General features: G+C 40.0%; 1 protein-coding gene across 25 annotated transcripts in view; it reads left to right on the forward strand.

The window, feature by feature from the left end:
• Positions 1-3,372: 3,372 nt before the first annotated feature.
• NRCAM (neuronal cell adhesion molecule) overlaps positions 3,373-21,199 on the forward strand; it is a 150,266-nt gene continuing 132,439 nt past the window's right edge. For 18 of the 25 annotated variants that reach the window (XM_050323933.1, XM_050323938.1, XM_050323941.1 and 15 more), the window contains exon 1: positions 3,373-3,537. The gene's annotated coding sequence lies outside the window, so the exon portion shown is untranslated. The remainder of the gene's footprint in view (positions 3,538-21,199) is intronic. The other 7 variants (XM_050323934.1, XM_050323939.1, XM_050323942.1 and 4 more) reach the window with 1 other exon arrangement.

The raw sequence follows: 21,199 nt of genomic DNA on the forward strand, positions 1-21,199 counted from the left end.
AAGGAAATATGAAATGCCCATAAATAAAACAGATTAAAATAAGTCTCAAAAGTTGTTCAGTTTTTGATTGGGTGGCCCCATAATCTATCAAATATGATTAGTCTAAGTTCTACTGACTTTGAATATATTTAGTGGGGTATACCTCACCATTTTACTTTATGCAAAGTACTTTGTGTGCTACACCATGCTCCGTTTACCATTGTAAGACCTCTAAACAAGTGGAACAGTGTTGCAATATGCTTTTAGGATATATAAGAGTGCAGAGGTTTGTGGTGTTCTTGAAGTGACCATGTTTCCAAGATGGTGATTGTGACTCTTTGTGTAACCCTTCTTGTCCCCATAAACCCCTCACTGTACCCTTGAAATGTCTAAGAGAACTGAAAGGTCATCTATTGGCTGTTAACCCCTTCTTGTAATTGGTTGGTTTGTAACACCTCCCTTCCTCCCAGAAGCCTTATAAGCTGTGGGAAATTTGAATAAACTCTCTCTGCCTGCTTCCCTGCTGCCTGACTGACTGGCCCCGTGGTCCCTCTGTGGGGCCATGAGGCACCGCGGGGTAGGGGGACCGGGGGTGAGCACCTCTCCCCCTCAGAGCAGGGGGTAAAAGGAAGCCTCCTGTTCTGGGGATCCCCCGTTCCTATCCACTCAGCGTTTCATCAGAACAGTGGGATAACACATGTTAAAATCACATGGGTGGCATTCAGCTGAGTAAATGAAGACTCTTACAATGTAGACATTTACAGCTGAATGAGACACCCGCTGGTCCTGTTACAGTCAATGGATAGAAACCGGCATTTCTAGGATGCAACTCAGCTTATTCTAACGTAGACATCTAAAATAGGTTAGATGAATCATACACTAAAACTGCCTATTTCTGGTTCCCTTTATGCTCAGTGGAGAGAATGACTAGCTCAGATGCAGACATTCGCATAGTAGACATCTAAAGTTAGGTGAGATGTACAACCCAAGATGTCTTTCCATAATCCTTAAAAATGTTTGCTTTAGGAACAAAATGCCAAAGACCTCAACAGGTAGAAGAAAGAAGTATCTAAGTAAACCAAGGTTGGTATTAAAGGATCATGAAGACTAAACCACTATGTTTGGAACTGCCAATCCATGGATATAATTGCAGCAGGCAAAGTGAGGAGAAAGGCGACAAAAAGTAGTATGATGACTACAGAAAAGATACCAGGTAGCAGAGAAGAACTTAGAAAGTTAATAGTCCTTCAGCCACACCATTTCTGCTTATCGTAATGGCTGAGGGGGATGTCATTTATGCCAACAGCCTCACCTGTTTCTCTTTGCTTGATGCCACCATCCTACTGCCAGTATAGATGGCACTCATCCACAATAGTGGATTCCATTATCAGCAGAAGTAGCTCCTAGTACAAACCTTTGAATTTACTTGCTTACTGTATGATTATAGGTATGCCACCATGTGGAAACTTCTGCTTTGTGCTACTGAACATATGTATTTGTTTATCTCAGTAATATAAAAATTACAGAGCTTAAATTCTCAGGGGAATCATGAGGGTGTAATCATACCAGCTGCAACACTTCAGCCTCATCATACATCAATATAGAGTTGTTTATCGCACTCTCCCTGCAACAGTGAAATCTCTTCATTTACTTGGATTCTGTGGTCTAACTTGCACCAAGTGGTTTGCCGCAGCCCAGTGCTTTTAAACTAATGTTGGCTATCCAAATAATAACCAGATCTTTGATCCTACATTTTAAGAAAGTTAAACTTTCAACTCAAATCTTTCCCTTCAAGTGTCCTGCAGTTCTACAGTCCACCTTCCGAAAGTTTGGCTCACCACGTTTCCCTGGGAATCCACCAAGGAGGCAAACAGATAGATAGCTGTCTGAGAAATCATCCTTCTCTCTGCATTTTATATCCATAATCTCTCAAATTCAAGAGTAGCTATGTGATCTCCTTACGGAACACAGTATATTGGAAGCAAAGTCAGGCAATATCCTAGTGTTTTAAGGCCCCCTTACACAGTGATGCACGATTACTTAGACTGTAGTATTTTTATATTTGAATAAATCAGTTGGGAACATGGGAGTTGTATAGCAAAAATGAAAAGGTTAGCAAACAAATAAAAGTAAAGAACATTCAAGCACTTACTTCCCCTCTTTATAAAAAGGATTTTGTTCACATTCATTCTAATCTTCTTTGCATATTCAGGTCTCAAACATTAATATCCTGGCCTCAGATTGAGAGGAGCTTGAATATCTCCAGAGTCTGAAGCAGTAATGTCTGAGTTATTGTTTAACCCTTGGATATTTATATGCATGTGCTCTATCATTTATAGAATCTGTTATTCATCTAGAGTGTTGTTTTTCAGAAGGTCAGACATCAGATTTAACTTGCCAGTCGTAAAGGGGTTTCTGCAGGCTTGCAGGGTAAGGGCTTTTTGCTCATCTTAGGCATCATGTTTTGCACTATTAAGTTATCACCGTAGAGTTCACCTTGAGAGCTGTTCCCTGAAATGTGTAATAGTTAACCATTATAAAAGTTGCAACCTTGCAATGCACAAAAGGCTATTCTTAAACGAGCTGATCCAAAGGCAAGTTCAACAGTGGCAGTTAATTGCATTTACTACGTGTTAAAGGTATACTTGAATTAATTTTGAGCAATACTGAGCACAGCCCTCAGACGTCTCAAAATTACATTAAAACGCTTTCTGATGTTGTGCATTAAATGAATTGCAAGATGTGAGAGGGAAGCACTGCAAGAGGTGTGTTCAGCGGAAAGGTTTATTTGAAGTAAGCCCAGTTCCAGGCTGTTCTCCAAGCGGTGTCACCCAGTGCTTCTCTTTGAGTGATCGAACCCAAGCGCCTGCCTTCCTGAACTTATGAACTGGAAATTTAACGAGTTCAACAGGACAATTGTCGAGTGTAAAATAATATCCTTGTCTCCAGTTTGGGAACTCGCTGAAACCATCTATTTAGAGGGGCACTGCCGGGCTAAAATAATGCGGCTATTTAAAACGCCGCTCTCGCCGGGGGGGCGGCTCTGGGGGTGCCCCGGGGAGCGCCCGGCTGTGCCCGCCCGGGGACTGCAGGGCACCGGCGCTGCTGGGGAGGCTCAGGGCCGAGCTGGAGACCGTCCGGGCACCCCTGAGCGGCGGCACGACGATGATGCCAGCCCTGCTTTAACCCGGGTGGGTTAAAGGGACTGAGCAGAGCCCGCCCAAGGCGGAGCCGCCTCCTCAGGTGCGAGGGGCGCGCGCCCCGCCCCGCCCCACCCCGGCCCCCGTGCCGCGCGCGCCCCTCCCGGCGAGGCTCGCGCAGACGCGCGCGCCTTCCCCGCCCCCGCGCGGGAGCGCGCCTTCCCCGCGGCGCGGCGGGGGCGGGGGCGCCGGGGAGGGGACAGCGCGGGAGCGCGCCCGCCGCGGCTCTTCTCGCTGGGCTGCCGAGCGGGCAGCAGCAGCAGCAGCAGGAGGAAGAAAAAGAAGAAGAAGAGCAAGAGGAAGAGCAAGGGTACCCTCTTGACCCTCTTCTCCCCGGGCGGAGGGGCCGCACCTTCCCGTGAGTATTGGCCTGTCCGTCCCTGTCGCCGCACCGCGCATCGCGCTGCGGGAGGTGCCGCGCCCGCCGCCGCGCCGGTATCGCATCCCCCCGCACCGCTGCTGTCATCCATCCCCCCGCACCGCAGGTGTCGTACCCGCGCACCGCCCGTGTCACATCCCCCGGCACTGCCGCTATCAGCCCCCGCACCGCCGCCAGCTCCGCACCGCCGGTGTCACAGCCCCCCGCAGCGCCCCGACGGCGAGGAGCTGCCCGCCCGCCGCGGGTGCCGCGGCTCCTCCGAGGGGCCGGGCGAGGAGGCACCTGGCGATCCCGCCCGGTGCTGCGGGGCCGCTGCGGGGCTTTGTTGCGGCGGCGGCCGGTGGCACCTCCCGGGCGGGGGGGTCGGTCCCGGCTGCGACGCGCCCACATCCCCGGGTGCGCTCGGTCGCCATTTCGTGCGCTGCCCGGCGGGGGCGAGGGCCGGGCGTGTGCGGGGAAGGAGCTGTCGGTGCTGAAGTGCTGCGCTCCGCGTTTCGGCTCTTGCGCCATTATTTTTCATCATCCCCCCCTCTTTTTTCCCCCCCGTTACAAATGCGATATTATTTAGATATAAAATAGCTACAATGTGTATGAATGCCGGGCTTTTCTTCTTTTCTCTTGTTTTGGTTCTTGATTACAATTAATGCAGAATATCACGGCCAAGTCTGGGCAGAGAGTGCACTTGCCTATTAGGTTATAAACTAGAAATTGACTAAACCGTCAGCCGCTGTTGAACTCTTTAGCATAGATGTGTTACTTTTAAAGTCTGAAATGTGTTTAAACCAAGACTTCGGAGTCTAAGTGTAAACAGCACCTGATTAATATATCCAAGCTGTTTAAATATTTAAGATCATAGTGTGCTTCAGCCCAGTCAATAAGGCTGTTCCATATGGACAGGTACTCTGTGAGACGAACGCTATTGCTTACCTCTTTATGTAGTTGGATGAAAACAATGGAAAATGTGATATTTAACTCTCTGATGGAACCTATAGTTCATGACAAGATGTTCTTTTATCCATAAAACTCCAGCTTTTTGCTGTTTATTAAAACCAACCTTCTACTGACTCGAGAAGCCAGTATTAACTACCTCGGTTCCTTTTTTCTGATGTTCCCTGTCTTTGTGCATTTCTTTCTCTGTGTCTGACTATAATTTAATTCTTAAGTATATTGGGGAAAAGGTAGATGAAACCTGAAGACTTCATTGTGTCTAACAGATGCACTGTGTAACTTACCATAGTAGATGTGATAATTTATAGATAGTAGTTATATGGATCTGTGCATAAAACAGGTCACTGTACAACATCAGAAAGCATCTGGGCTGTATTTTGGTTTGAGAGCAGCTTATATGCTGAGAGGGGGATCTTGCTGGTGTTCTTTGGCAAAGAATATCAGCTGGAAAGAGAAAGATAGTATAGTGTTACATACTTGCTCAAAGGATCTAGAAGTCAAAAAACTGGCTTGCAGGTGCAGTATCTTTCTAATATTTGTCTGACCTGTGTGATGTTATGGTTCCTATGAATACCTCTCAGGCATTTGTTTAGTTTTGAATAGAAATTGCCATGCAAGTGACCAGAGTTGCTGAAGAGTTTGATGCCGAAGTCTGTGAAAGTTACTTATTTGAATTTCAAAGTAGTGTAAAATTCTCTTGGGTGTCTAAAATTAGCTACCAGAATATATAATACAAAGCTGGGAAAGTGTTATATTCTGAGAATATTGAATGTAAAGAAGCAAACCCAGAAAGCTGCTTGCTGTTGACAGAACTCGGGATCCATTGAATGAATGTGCATTCGGGGCTGTGCAAAGGCAGGGTAGCTAAAGGGAATCTGCACAGCTGTGCGACCACATCGGGTGGTGGGCTGGCATATACCAACTGGTGTTAAGGATGGAGCTAAAACCCTCTTCACAACTCACAGATAAATCCACAACTAATCATACTCGTATTAGTATCTTAGTTCTGTCATTACTGTTACTGGCTACAGTAAATATACTCAAAAATTATAATGTTGAAGGTGAATGAGATCTCCAGAATCTGAGCCCTAGTTACCATTCTTTATCTTCTTGCAGAAAGTGTATTAATTATCACATATACCACAGCTTGTTTAAAAGGGCTGTAGTGATAAAAAGGGCTGTAGTAAGAAAATTTGGCTATTTTAAGTAGTCTTTATTTTCAGAAAATGGGATAACAAATCCAGTGATACGTACTGATACCTCCTGCTAGCTTGTTGCACTTTGGTGTTTCTCTCTGGTGACAGCAGAAGCTTCAAGTTACCAAGTCATAGTTTCTTGGGGTCTCTCTAATTTTCAGATTTTATTGGTTTGAAGATTCTGATTTCAAGTCAGGAAAAGGTAATGCACGTCTGCCCGTTTGTCCTGCTTTAGGGAAATGAATCTCCGTGGTATTTGGACACAAAAGATACTGAATACACTAAGGATTTGGGATTTTGTTGGTAGATTATTGCATAGCTCAAATAGCTCAGTCAGCCTAAAAATTAAATCCATTTTGCCTGCAGCTGTGGAATTGCTATTAGTCTGTAGTTTTGTTAATTTGTCTCAAATCACCTTGAATTGTAATTATTTAACTTCCATTACATTGAAATAATACAGTACAACTCTGTTGTACAGTTTTCCCTGGACTTGTTTGTTTTGTCATGTTTTATGGACAGAGTTGCTAAAATGGGAAGCCATACAGAGGAAAATATATGCTGGTATATGTAAAATGAGGGAATAATGTAGGAGTTGTGTGTTGGGCAATATACAATGAATTTGATTTTGCCTTCCTGAGTAGGCTGCTAGTATTCAAAAAATTTAGTTATACTTTCTCCATAGTGAGAATTTGTTGCATTTTAAGCCAGTAAGTGTATGGCCTATTCAGTTCAGTGTTAAAGATATTTTAAATTCTGCGTTTATGAAAACTGTCTAAATATGATATTAAGAGAATTTGTAAAGAGTTAATCTCCAATAATAAGATTAACATGATGCACCATAAGTTTTGTCCCACAGTTTGTTAACCAGGAAAGGATAGTTGCAAGCTAACTATATTGCTTTCTTCTGAGTTACTGGAGGCTGGCTGAGCTTTCAGTTATTTACCTCAATAGAAAACTGAAAGGGAAAAAGTGAACAAAGGAGGTCTGTTTTGCCTGTCCCACTTGCTGGGCTGTTGTCTTTGCCCTTTTCAGTGAAGGAGGGGGTAGAGCTGGGTCAAAGTTGAAGAACACTGAAAAGGAATTCAAGTCTTATATTGAAATGTGAATGATAGCTTAGTTTGAGTGCCGAACACATTTGTTTGAATTGATTTTTTTCTGTCTGTGAAAGCTTTAACTGACAGATGGTGATGGACTGGCACATAGACTGCTAGAAGGTACAGCTAGATATGTGCTCAGACCCCGATTAAGATGCTCAGTAAACAAGTACATATCTGATGAGACTTTTAATACTGGAGATACTGATGCTAGACACTGTGTGACACACTAGACATTTGATTGTGTGAATTAAGGGCAGACCCCTGCAGCTGGCATACATTCAGACTTACTTGTCTAGCCTAATTGCATTGCAAATACTGCTCTGGATTGCTCTTTAGCTTCTCCTGTCTAGTAAATGTTGAATAAGTACAGAAATGTTCATCTGGATCCTCTATTAACTGTTGTTAAGAAGCTTTCAATTTTTTTTTGGTTTGCTGGGTGAATTGGGATAAATGTATCTTAGTATTCATTTTGTGAATACACTGTTTTCCTACACTGCTTTTGGTTTTGAAATGGCTCAATTCATAATGTGATTACAGCTTTCCCCTTGTTAACTTTTTAGTATGGAAGCATAACAGCTTGAATTATAAAATGTTTCTGTAAGAGCTCACAGTACCCCCATTCTACTTTAAGCAACTAAACTTTATATAGAAAGCAACATTTGATGCAGAGCATCTCAGATGCACAAAAATAGCCAAGAGAGGGAAAAAAGGCCAGTTCAACTTATGAGGACGTGATAACTTTAAAAAACAGCCTCATTAGAAAGGAACTAGCTGTCTGAATTGTCAGTTGAATCAGACAGAATCAGTACAGATGTAGGCTCTCTAAATTCTGTAAATACTCATGTAAGACTGCTGAATTTGGATGTATCCCAATCGGAATCGAGTTGTCCTAATAGTTTGTCTGCACCATTAGGTATACGTGACCTTTTAATTTCCTCTGGTTTAAAGTATGTAATTGTTACTGTTCAACAGCTTGTCTGAGTAAAACAAATGCCAATCCATAATTTCCTGGTTGTGTGAGTTAGTCTTTGGCCACTAATTAGATTTTTCCAGAGAGCCAACCAAATATTAACATACCATTTTCCTTTAGACTGTTACCTGAGTGAGGAGCTGACAGTGTTTATACACAGTGTTTATACATAAGTACAGATTGTTTTTGTCTTTCTGATCTGTGCCTCTCACTTCTTTCCTTTTTCTGTGTTTTCAGTGCTGCTTATTTGTCCAACATGATTTGGAGGGTTCATGTAAAGGAGTTGCCTTTACAATGTCACAACGCTGTGGGGCTCTGTGTGTGTCTGTGCATGTGCAAAAGAGGTGTATGTAATCAATTAGTGCAAAACCCAGCTTTTGTACCAAATTTGGAGTCAGGGAACAGTTCTGCTGGTGGAGAACAATACCATGGAGTTACCCAACCAGCGTATAGGCGCTGGCTAAGTGGAGAAGTCTTCCCCACTGAATATTATAGCATGGGCAGAGTAGTAGAAATGAACAAAATTCAAAGGAAGAGGGGAGAAAAAAAACTTGAGAAGGACCACTTTTCAAGAGTATTTAAGAGCTCAGTGTTGTTCATCAGTAGGCTTGTACACCACAAGTTACCCTTTGTAACAGGATAGATGGTTCTCTTCATGATTTCTCCAGTGTTTAGAAGGACTAAAAAGTAGGGTTTCTGACCCTGCTTCTGTTCATATCTCTAGGGGAATCAAAATGCAGGAGGTGCTTGATGTGCCTTTCTCTTACAATTTTCAATGATAGCTTGGCTACAGCTTTTCTTTGGGTGGGATAAACAGGTTTAGTAACTTTGTTACTACCACTTTGAGTAAGCTGGAATCTGTGGGCCCCTCCGCAAAACTTCCTGCTTGAGTAGACCAATGCTGTGGTCTCTGCACAAACTTAATGTATAACAGGAAGTTAAATCCCCTTGCATTGCTGTTGGTTTGTTTGTTTGTTTGTTTTGGGTTTTATTTGTTTTGGTTTTTCTTTTGTGTTTTTGTGGGTTTTTTTAATGGAAGGCATTTCTTAATTGTCAGCTCAGCTGAATTAGGTAATTTTTTTGTTTGTTACATGGCAACATACAATCAAAATCTGAGTCTTTCTTGGGGTGAGGTGAGATATTAATAGGCTATTCCAATCATTTTACTATTTATTAACCTCTTCTGACTAGAAAAAAAGGATACATGCTTTTTGCTTTCCCATCCTGTTCAGAACTTGAGTGAGTTTATGAGAGAGGAGTTTTGCATTAAGAGAGAGAAATGGAGTTTTTGCATGCAGTGTTGAATAAACTGTGGCCTCTAGGCATTCTTGAGTCTTGGACCTGTTAGTTTTGTGTTCTGGTCCAGCTGCTGTGAAGAGCTGTGCTCTCTGCATGGATGGTGAGTATTTGCAGTTAAGAGCAGTTTTAATGGTTACAGTGTGGTTTGGTTTTGTTGTTGATGTTAAATAATTTCAGGACACGATGACAACCCCTTTTTCCCCACAGTGAACTGAGTTCTGAGTAACACTAAAAGCCGAAGCCAGCATCGTGATGTGTTGTAGAGCCCTGTCATGTTTTGAGGAAGTTGCTTTCTCTGGAGTGTGACAAAATTGTTTCAGTATTGCAGTGATCAAATCTGTAAGTCATGAAGGCAAGAGCCCTTGTGATGAGAGATAAGGTCTCTTCACCAAATATAAAGGATTCCTGCTTCCATTTACCAACATACTTCTTTATTTATAGTGAAGTTCAGAGACACCTAAAGAGGGAGAATATCTTGGCAATGAAGGTGGAAGGGGGATGTCAGTGCTTATCAGGCCACACCTGGAATACTGTGTGCAGTTTTGCTCCCCACTAAATAAGAAAGATGTGGACAGGCTGGAGAGGGCCAGAGAAGAGGCACAAAGATGGTCCAAGGACTGGGATCATCACTTTTCTCACTGGTGTGAGAAAAGGCTGAAAGAAATGGGTTGTTCAGCCTTGAGAAGAGAAGGCTTAGGGTAGAACCTTAGCACCATGTTCTAGTATTTAAGGGATGCCTACAAAGAAGATGGAAACCCCATTTTTACAGGTAGTCACATGAAAAAGATGAGGGGTAGTGGGTACAAATTACTCCTTGGGAGATTGATTGGTCACAAGAGGAAAGTTTTTCACAATTAGAACGGTCAGCCAATTTCTGACATAAGTAATCTCCTCTGGGAAGAGGTAGATTCCCCAGCTTTGAACACGTCTAAGATGCATCTGGACAGGCTGCAGGGCCATCTTGTCTAGATCATGCTTTTGCCAAGAAAGGCTGAACCAGAGGATCCTTGAGATCCTCTTCCAACATGGTGTTGGATGATTCTGTGCTATGTTCTTCAGGCTCTTGCAGACAATCCACAGTCTTCTGAGCTCTTATTTCTGATGCAGGTGTCATTATTATTATTCCCTAGGCTCAGGTTTGATTAGGTTATAGAGGCAGATGGGAACTATTACCAGTGTTGCCACAATTTAGTAATACTGCACTTGTGTTTGGGACAACTTTGGGGTTGTGAAGGAAGTCATCCTTCATGTTGGAACTGTATGTACCTTATATATAGTTGGCTTGCCTTTTGCCTACTGGAGTGACTATGTATGTATAGAAGGTTCTATGTAGTGCAGCTCTGACACCTCTAAATGTGCAAACAGTCTTTTAAATATCCATGTTTTTCCTCAGAAGCAGTTAATGTATTTATGGACCTTGGAGTCTATTAGCCAACATTTCAATGTGTTACAAGTTGTAACATCTTTCCTAGACAACACCAACATATAATCTCAATATAAATTGAAACTTCAGGTGTTTTCTGCTTTTCTGTAGTTTGAGTGCTTTAAAAATTGGTGTTCAAACTTGCTTCTAGATATGGACAAAACAAGAAATGTCTTAAATTATGTGTGAGCTATTTCTGCATGATAAAGTTGAAATGTAAACAATTTCATGACTCAAAAACAAGCCATCCCAAGGTGACTACAAGCTAAATATCTATTAAACCTTTTAGGTGGTAGTTGTATAAAGTGCATTTTTGACTTAAAAAGATAAAAATGTGAGTGTGACCACCAGAGGGCAGGCACATTGTTTAGTGACTAAAAACTAAAATCCTTAGAAAGGTGTCTATGCATATAAAAATACAGTGAGATAATGACTGAAGAAATAACACAGTAGAGATGCACAAAATTTCATACATTGAAAAAAATACAATAATGTTTAGTGTTGAAGAAAGTAAATACATCGGCTTAGAACTCACTTGTGGTTTTGTATTTTTACAGTGCAAGTCAGAACAGTTCATCAGATCATGATTACGGTTTAACCTGTAAATAATGAGTTCTTAAACTTAACTCATTTACCTGCATATTGATTTCAGTAATTTTAATTCAAACATGCTTTTCAGGACTGTGTCTGTCTTCATTTGAAAATGGAAAGTACACTCCATTCTCAATAATTCCTTCATTGTAGTTGAAAGAATAAAGAATCTGTCTGAATTAAATTTCATGTTTTACCAGATATTCCTCAGGATTTGCATATTCATCTTTTCCTTTTTATTAATAACATTTACGTCCTTTAAAGTGTGTAATTTTTCCCTTCAGAGTACTATGGAAAATATTTAGTGTTATGGGCCTACAATAAAATGCTTCAATAAAGTATCCTTTCTCAGGAATGCCGTAGTGTAGTTTTTAGGGAAAGATGATGTCAAGTAATTTTCATTCAGCTTACCTGGTAGGAATGTTTAATTAAAGTGTATTGGCTTTTGCTGCTTATTCACTATCTCAAGTTACAGTGATAGTGTCTTGTCTTTATTCCAAAACCTGGACAGTTTTTGCGAGGAAAGAAAAGCCTTTATCCCATTGTTTCGGAGTAACGGTATTCTTTATACAGGCATGTGTTAAGAGATTTGGTTGCTCTCTGAGGGTCTCAATTCTACCAGTTATGCTGGAGTGAAGCATCATCAATATAGCCTTAAATGCTGCCCCAGATTTCCAATCTCCCCATTGTCATTTCCAGCAGGCACAGTTCCCTTAATAGCATAATTTCTTGAGAGGTCCTTTGTGAGATGGTTTGCAGATCATCCCCAAAACTTTATCTGGAGGAATTTTTCCAAGTTACTTCTAAAAGTTTTATGTAATTCACAACCTTCTCACTCTCTTGGCTTGGAATACAGAAGTAGGTTTCTCATCACATCCAGGGAAATGTACTAGCAGAATTGACAGCATCAGACACTTAAAAGAGTATCATGGGAATTAACTATGAAGATACAAATCTTAATAAATCTTTTACTTGCCTAATGTGTCCTAGCTATTTTTTCCCCACCCTATATGTCTAGAAGCCTAGAAACATCTAAAAATGAAACCAGAGTTGTTCTTAATAACTGGTTGATTTTTGCACCTTTTTTTTTTTTTTTCTTTAAAGTTCAGCTGAAGTTATGAGACTTGACAGCTTTTTACAAGGGTTCAATTCTGTCCCTTGGATACAGGGCAGAAACACTACTACTGAGAACACATGCAATGTCTGCAACTTCTGTTGGAAGTTAAATGGCTGCTGGGGCTAATGCAAAAGTTCACATTAGTAGGAAGATTAGTCTTAATGTTCATTGTGTTATATAGACACTTATGTATGTTTTCTTTTCAGAGGTAGATCTGTACTAAAAGAGTCAAACAGTTCTGTGAGTTTCCTCACTCCCTTAGTTTAACTGAGATTATGTTGAAAGGCACACCAACAGTTTCTAACCATACTTGGGACAGCAAGTTAAAGTAAATAAATATCATTATTTTTGTTATGATAGATGAGAAAGTTCAAACTGCAAACTAATAGGTAGCTTCCTGAGAAGAAGTGCTGAAACCAGAAGAAAATGTGAAGGTAACAAAGTGAGGGGAGACAGAGCAAAGAGAAGAGCTCTATTTAATTACATACAAATAGCTACTAACCAAATAGAGCTATGATTTCTTGTTTACTAAAACAAAACCTCAAACTACAGTTTTAGTGAATGGTGCTCATAACTGTGAACTATTGTCTGAATTAGCAAAGAATCAAGTTTAAAAAAATAATTTGTAAGATTCTTCTCATAAAGGCTGCGCATCTGTTCCTTGACTTGCTGCTCACAAATCGAAAAATGACCTTTCACTGATGGCATCTTGAACTAGGCTCCAGTGATTATTCTGCACAGATCTGAATTGTACCAGAATGCTGAAATGAAATTGCAAAACAGTGCAAGCATGTATTTCTCTGAAGGTACAGAATAATGCTGATCCCTGAGGTTGAGTACTTGGATTATCCTGGATGGTAAAGGATGCAGTGAGACATCTGTTTCTGAAAGCGTGTCTGTAAAAATGGTTAAATATTTGCTTTTACTGGTCAGAGTTAAAAGTCTGTGATTGTGGGAAATAATTTATAATTCACTGTGATGAGCTAGTGCACTGCTTTAAATTTTGATATTAGGAATTTTCATTTAGTAATGATTTGTTTGATTATAATTATAGTAATTCCCCCCAGTTTTAATATTAATGTATTTTTATTATTAAAAAAAAGAGGAACTAAATATTGATATTGTGTTGACCTTGAAATATTACTTGGAATTTAAAACATTTTATATGCTTTTCAATATATTGCCATTCAACATTAAATATTACCTATCCAAAACAGAGCTATTGATAATTTTTTAACACCAAATATCATAGGAAAAAAAAAATTCCTCTCTTTTCTGATAGAACTGAAAATGTAACTCAACCTTTGCAATGTAATTCTATTTCCGAACACTAATCCTCAAACAAAGACTTTTGCAGAGCCCAAAGAGAAACACTTGCCAGTCTGTAAGTAGGACCCAGAAGAGCAACATTTTTTAGTCCCTTTGTTTTCTTTATCCCTTCATTGCTGTTTCCACCATCCTGTGATAGATTTTTAAATACCTGCTATTCAGGCATAGGCAAGTAATTAGCATGTAAATCTTACTTTGAGTGCAATTGTGTGTTAGTAGTCACAGAACTGTGAAACAAAACTGAAAATTTCTTTTAAGAAGGCTTGCATGCTTAAATGTAATTAGACAGTCAGACTTTGAAGTGCCTTTAAACCTTTGCTAATGACTTATGAGTTTTCATATAAAATCATTTTGCAAATTTCTGTGTGTTCTTTGAGGCTGCAGCTATTTATCCATACATTACCTGTCCTAATGAGATTGTAATGTATAATTAGAACTTCCAGACACAAGTGATGGATACTGTGCAATACATTTTTTTAATACTTATGTTTTAAAAGAATATTAAAGCTTGGTCCAATTAGTGGTGAATTATGTTACTGTTTTGTTATGTTACTGTTCAGTACCACAGTTTAAAAACAGCATGTGAAAGGACGTGGTTAGCATGAGTATTCCACTTTCAGAAGCACTTCATGTAGCGTACCTCACTCATCAAAAGTTTTCTTTGCTATTAGTGAAGCTGCATTTGAGGTGATTAATCTTATTGGGGATTTGGAAAGAAAAACTTGGAGTTAGATCAAACTAGTTTAGTCCTGAATAGTGTTCAGTAGTTTCCATTCTGTAAAGCTAACAACTATACTGTAAAGAAAATATAATATCCTGCAGATGGCTGAGGCACTAATCTAGAGTTTGGAGAACGAGCGTGGCCAGATTATCCTCACTGACTTCAGCACGAACCGATGATGCTCTGTTGTAATGAAGTTATTAATTAGATTAACAACTACAAAGCTTGATGACAAAAGATGATTAGTTTTGAGACTTTATTTCATTATACTTTGCAGCAGGATGCGTGTGTGGGTGGAGCACCCCTTGCACATCCAGCCAATTGTCCAGAGAATTGAGAGTGGTTTTAATGTTACACTGGCAAGTTGTAATTGTTAGAAGTATCATCATACAGTAGCTTTAAATAAAAAGCTTTCCATTACATGTATTTCTGTTGATTCTCCAAGCTGTGGTTTCTGCAAAGGTTAATTTATTTCTATTTATTTGTCAGGTTATGTATTAACTGTACCATAAATGTAGAAGTGCCCAAATTGACTTCTTGTGAGTAAGCTTAGGTCAAAGAGGAGGAGAGTTATCTTTTATGCCCTGCTGTCTGGTCGGAGGTCGGTATCAGTGAAGGGATTTGTGTCCATTCATAGTCAACAGTGTAACTTTGATATCAAGTACACTGTTGAGTGTTCTACCTCTACACTTATCCTTTATCTCTGTGGCTTTTTTTTTTTTTTTTACAGTTATCTGACTCATTTACTGCCTTTGATAATTGAAATCTAACTATGCTTGGAGGGGAGGAGATGAGAGTGGGAATCATACCTTATGAGGTGATGACTGTATTGTGCATATCAAGCACAATCCTAGCATATCCTAGCTAAGGTCCTAAGGTGCAACCTGTCTGTAAGATCAAAGCAGTCATGGTATAAACATCTAGTCTTTAAGGAATAGGAAAACTGTTAAATCACTCAGTGTACATAGAAAAGAAATGAAAATAAAGACCAACTTGGCTGTAGTGAATGGGTTTTTTGAGAAGCCAGAGTTGAGAAACTGATCACACTTTGACAGAGAACCTGGAATGTGAGTGGTAGATGCAACCTTCACTTGGGAAATCCTGTTCTAATTCTGTCTGGGTAGTATTTTAAAGTACTTGCAGGAACACTGGTGATACAGATAATTTACTTTTTTGGAGAAAAATGTATGAGAAATTTGTGGAGTTTTATTTTTCCATCTAGTGTCATTACTTCAAACTTACATGAAAATGTCTCAGTTTTTCTGGCTTTTTCTGTTCTAATGTCAATGTAAAATGGGAGTAATGCCTCTAGGATTAATCTGAAGCTTGAATTGGGCTTTTGATCATTTTCTGTCATTTAGTTCAATGCAACTTTGATAGAACAAATATTTCTAGGTATTGTGCCAAAAACTTTAATCTGGAAACCATTAAGGAAGAAACGCAGATGCAGACAAAGAAGGCTTAATATGTTGACAAATGTTGGAAGATGACCGTGATGTGTCATAGAAAAAGATAATGTAATCCCTTACCTCCAAATAAATTTCCCAACATTGTTGCACCATCAAACAGCTGTTTGTTTAAAGAGTGGATAGGAAAAGTACTTGACTTGTTTCTGTTGTGTTGAGTAAGGCTCATCTAGGGAATCTCATCTCTTGGATAGGGTCTGATGGTCCTTTACCAGATGGTGATGGTAACCTGGATTAGATGAGACTTCTCAAATTATTTGCTGCTGATTATGCATGATCTGTTTCTGTTGGTTTACAATAGATGTTTACAATAGACTCTTTTGGTTTACAATCTATACAAACATTTCCTGGCTGTCTTGCATACACAGAGGCTATTGCTGTGTAAATAGGAACAGTTTCAGCAGCCTTAGGGAGTCTCAGGGAATGCTGGATTCTCAACCTCAGATGCTATTCATGCTTGCTAGTGATTTCTACTCGTTGGTCTATGCACAGCAGGAGCTTCCTGGGGAAACTTCAGGGACTGTCCATTATTTCCAGCTGGAGAGGTCCTGTTTACCACCTGCCTTATTGTAAAGGCAGGTGAGAGTTCAGTCAATCATCATGCTGCAGAGGGACTGCAAAGGAGTGTTTTCAGAGATTTCAGTTGAACAGTTCCTGGTCCTTGCTGGGAGCTGCACAGTGTGCTGGGTGTGCACACAGATCCAGCCCTGATACCTGGTAACTATAGGGTGCCTTGAATTTAATTTCATTTTTCTCCACAATTATAAATTCTGTAGATCTTGCCATGATATACAGTATATTGGTCTAGGCCATAATTTGATAATAAAATGAGAATGAAGGAACTGATACATATTTTAAAAAGTTTCTGGACAAGTTTTATGGTATTGTGCTCTTTTTCCTGGAAGTATACTATGTCTTAAGTGTAGTTTCTGTATTAGTGTTTATTGCTAACTTCAGAGCTGTTGCCACTAACAGTGTGTGATGTTTCAAACAGTATACTATGGCTTCTGAAATTCAATGTCTTTATTCTGATGACAGCAATGTTGTAAAAATGTTAGTACTTTATCAAGGCAGTATAGCAGTAGAGTTGAGCAATGGGAAACTTCATCAGGCCTCTGAGCTTTCAGTTGAAGGCTGGGAGAGTATTGCCACAATCATATCCTTTTCCCTCAGGCATCTGCTTTTAGCTACTATCAGAGATGAGACCTTTAGGATGCTAAGTGTATGCCAGACTTGATAGGACATGCAGCACTTGTATTTGCAAATTTAAAGAGAACATCAGACTTCAAACTAAACCAGCTCAGGGCTTGGAACCCTATTGCATCCTCTAGGATACATAGTATTCTCTGTGTGTTTGTGCATAGTAAGAGTGAAAAAATCCTGTCTTCATAATTTAAACTCAGCTGTACCAGAATTTGAACTGTTTGGGATAGGATAACGAACCAGCCTGCCCAATAGAACTTTGCATTTAGTATTTTTTTTTTCATGGTGAAAAATAAGAACTCTCTGAAAACCAGTCCAGTGAAGTACTTGTTTTGCTTTCATTAAAAACATTAAGGAATCATTAGGATATTGTATCTAATTCTGAATTTGTTCCTGTGCTGAACAGAGTGGGAGACAAGTGTTTAAACCAGGTGACTTCCAGAAATCTCTTCCAACCTTAACTAGTCTGTAATTCTTCTATAAGTCCTCTGTCCATTTCAGAATAAGTCTGTCTATAATTCTTCTGTGGGCAGACTTTTCAGAAGTACTGGAAGAAAGAACAACGCTTTTTTTTTTTCCCCTCAGTGACTGGGGCACAGAAGATCTGGGAGATCCAGGTTCTGTTTTTTTGCTGGGCTTCACAGGATCTCAGTCACTTTGCTCTGGGTTCCAACTGCCAGAACCCAGAGCATGCTACATGAAAGTTTCCATCTGCTCTGAGCCCCTGTGCGACAGGGAATGAATGGCTGGGAGGGCTGGTATGCCAGATTATGCTCTCCAATGAGCCTGTATTCTGTAATAAGACATTAACAGCCCTGCTCTATCAGCTATTCTCATGTGGAGCTTGAAGCTGAATCTCCCATCCTTAGGAATGTGCTCTAACTGCCTGGTTGAGGAGAAAGTGGGTAGGATTATCACTGTTTCTCATTCTCAGTAGTTGTGATCTCCATAATTTCTTACTTTTGCAGTTCTTCAAGAGAACTCTTGTAGACTCCAGGTGCTTAATCACATCTACTTAGAGAGCTGTAGAGTATTAAACCAAAGATAAGTGTTTATCTAACCAGAATATGTGCTGTGTGCACAGCTGGGTGAATGAAGTCAACTCTCTAGGAAATTCTAAGACTGAACTGGGACTTGTGCAGTGTATTTGGGTATCTGCCTACGTTCTGGGACTTCATTATGCTACAATCTGAATTGTTGTTCAGAATTTAAGTGGGATAAGGTGAGTTAGCATAAGGTTTAATATTAACTTCATACCATATAAAGTTACAATCTTTGCCACTTATTACTGGCAAAACTTTGTGTTACCATCACATTCTGTGGATGTGAATAATTCACCAAACTGGAACATTAGATTCTACTTTAATTATCTAGGATAAGTGGTGGTAATTCTCTAATTGAATTTATATTTGTACTAAAAGACTAACCTTCATACCACTGTGCTGTTTATGTATACCACAAATGTTACAAGGACTATTCATAAAATAAAGAAAAGCCCCAAACCAGCTCTGCTACATGAGTCCTGGTTTGGATATTGCAATTGTGATTAGAAGGCATTGATTTGATGTCACAAGTATTTTTAACAGGATTACAAAATGCAAATAGCATTATGTAAGACAGATTACCTATGGCTTTAATACAGGATTGTTTTTAAGCCAGAGGCTACATTTTGCTGGGTTATGTATGTTTGTTTAAAACTGAGCACACTAGGATTAGGCTTGGCACAATACCATTTTCCAAATCCTTGATATTTTCAGGTTAGATGAGTTCAATTTTTAAAATTAAAATATGAATTGAAAATCTGAATTGTTATTATTTTTTAAATAACTTTCAAGGTGGATAGCTTCTTGAGTAAGGATTGTTACAAACAATCTGATTTGTGTAGGTAAAATCAGAAATTGCTGTAGTCCGTCATACTCCCATAACTTTTTGCCTACGGCAGAGAGCTCCTTGGTTCCAAAAACAGCAGAAAAGACCAAATGCATTTCCTGCACAGTAGAACATATGTGGACAACATGTCACACTGCCAAGCTAATCAGTGAAATGTTTACTTTGTACTGAACCACAAGGAAAATCTTACAAGCAGTTGAACTCCAAATAATTTCTCAAAGGCTACCTCATATGTACAGTACCACAAGTTCTTGACCTTTAGGTGAATGAAACTTCGGGAAGCTTACACAGCTGGCACAGAACAATTTCATGTGACTCTGCATTGTTGTCATTGCTTTATGCTCTGAATGCCTGAAATATGCCACTCCCTATTAGACAGGCATAAGAAAGTCTCTTACAATGGTAAGCTTTCCTTTTGGAAAGCTTAATTGTTTGATATACTCAGAAGCCAAGATTCCCTATTAATAGACTTAACTGGAATTATGCTTTTTTTGTCAACCCTAGACTAGTTTTAATTTTTGTATTTCACACGTAGCTTATGCCTGGTTTCATTCAAATATGTTGACACCTTCTAGTTTGTGCACCAGACCTCTTCCAAATCTTTATTACCCTAGTATGTTTCCCAGAGAAACATTTGGCAGTGTTTCCTGCATTGCAAGGCCTATTTAATATATGCAGGACAAGGAAGAAAAAGTAGAAACCTAAGAAGGGGAAAAAAAGATTTAAGCACCTGTGAAGTGTTTGTATGGCACATAAATATGCAAGAAAAACCCCCCAACGTGTACCTTGCATTCTTTCTATTTTAAAGAATAAAGGTTCTTGTATTCTGTGACTTGTGTTCATATCTCTTATTACAGCTAGATGTTTTTCCCATTGGCTTAGTTTTCATTTATATGGAGCTCTGTTCTGTGAGCACCAAAATACAGCTCCCAAATGCTACAGGCCATAAGGAGTTTGAATGTTAGGGAAATAATCAGAGCTTACCCTTTTAGAAGATAAATTCCTGTAGTATTCTCCATCTGCCATTTCTAGGGCATATTCGGATGGATGCTGATGTGCTCTGCAAGGGGGTATGCTAATTATTTATGAGACCTGAGAAGTGGTATGCTGACTCTCAGGATTTTAGGATAGTGATAATTTCTGGTAAATATTGTCTGGAAGGCACTGTAAGAAAAGCTTCTTTTGAGTGATTACATACAGTTTGTGTTCAAAGAGATAAAAATACAATGGGGTATGAAGTTTGATGTTCCTTAAATACCAAGGAAGCAGCTGAGAAAGCCTATGGCTTCCTGCAAAGCACAGCTTTCCCTGTACCCCTCAGTTTCAAGTACTCAAGGAGTAGTCTTGAGGACACTGTACACTCAGCTCTTAAATGACAGTCTGATCGAGGACATACCTGTGATGTGCACGGCTTTTACATCTCTGCTCTTGAACAGATGGGATTAGTGAGGATTCTTCGCTTTTACCCTGAAATGTGTACAAGGTGAATTGGTGTGAAACAGCATCGTGATGGAACACAAGAGCAGTGATGATTGCTTCCTGGAAGGAGAGTGCTGCTGGAAGAGATGGCCCTCTTGTGCCTGTTGAACTACAGATGTTGGCTTTGTTCTTCTTCTCCAGTAGACTCCTTGTAACCCTCTCTGCTGCCTTTTGCTCCATCTGAGCAATCTCCAGAGCACACATGCCACAGGCAGGCCTGGTATGAAGTGTGATGCAAAGGGAGGTTGACTTCCTTGAGTCAGAAATTTTGTCCTTTTCTTTGGACAGACACAAGGAGGGACTAAACATACAGCTGTGTAATAGGAATCACTTCAGAGTGACACTGGTTAGCCTCCACCATGTCTTTGCCCCCTTAACTCATTTAAATAACTAAGAGAAAGGGTGCACGTGACAACTCTTCTCATTGGTACAAAGGAGCCAGGAATTAGCACTGAGTTTATTACAAGTGAGTTAGCAGAGCTGAGGTAAAGACAAAAAAATGTCTCGAAAGTTCCCTACTGCTGCATCTCCCACTAGTACATTGTCTGAGTTGGTTTTTTTTCTCCAAAAGCAGAAGAATGCTTGTCCACCTGTCGAGGTAGAACTGCTGGTCTGGCAACTTCAGAAATGTTAAGCTTTAATGCTGAGTTTGATCCTTCTGAATGCAGTCATTCCTTGAAGAGGCTGACACGGCACTCTGACCGAAAGGGCATGGTTTTATTTTACGATGTGGATGTGAGTATGGTGATGATCTAGCCTTCTGTTTTCCAAAGCTGTATTAAACCAGTGCGGCCCAGCCTGTGTTACTGCTTACTCAGCCTGTTTGAAGAATCCAAACAATTAGCTATAGATAATATCACCTAATTCCACTGTGAAATAAAAGAGAATGGATGGTCAAAAACCTCCTGACAA

This window comes from Myiozetetes cayanensis, unplaced genomic scaffold (assembly GCF_022539395.1).
Source record: "Myiozetetes cayanensis isolate MyiCay16 unplaced genomic scaffold, myiCay2020 scf3, whole genome shotgun sequence".
Lineage (NCBI taxonomy): Eukaryota > Metazoa > Chordata > Aves > Passeriformes > Tyrannidae > Myiozetetes > Myiozetetes cayanensis.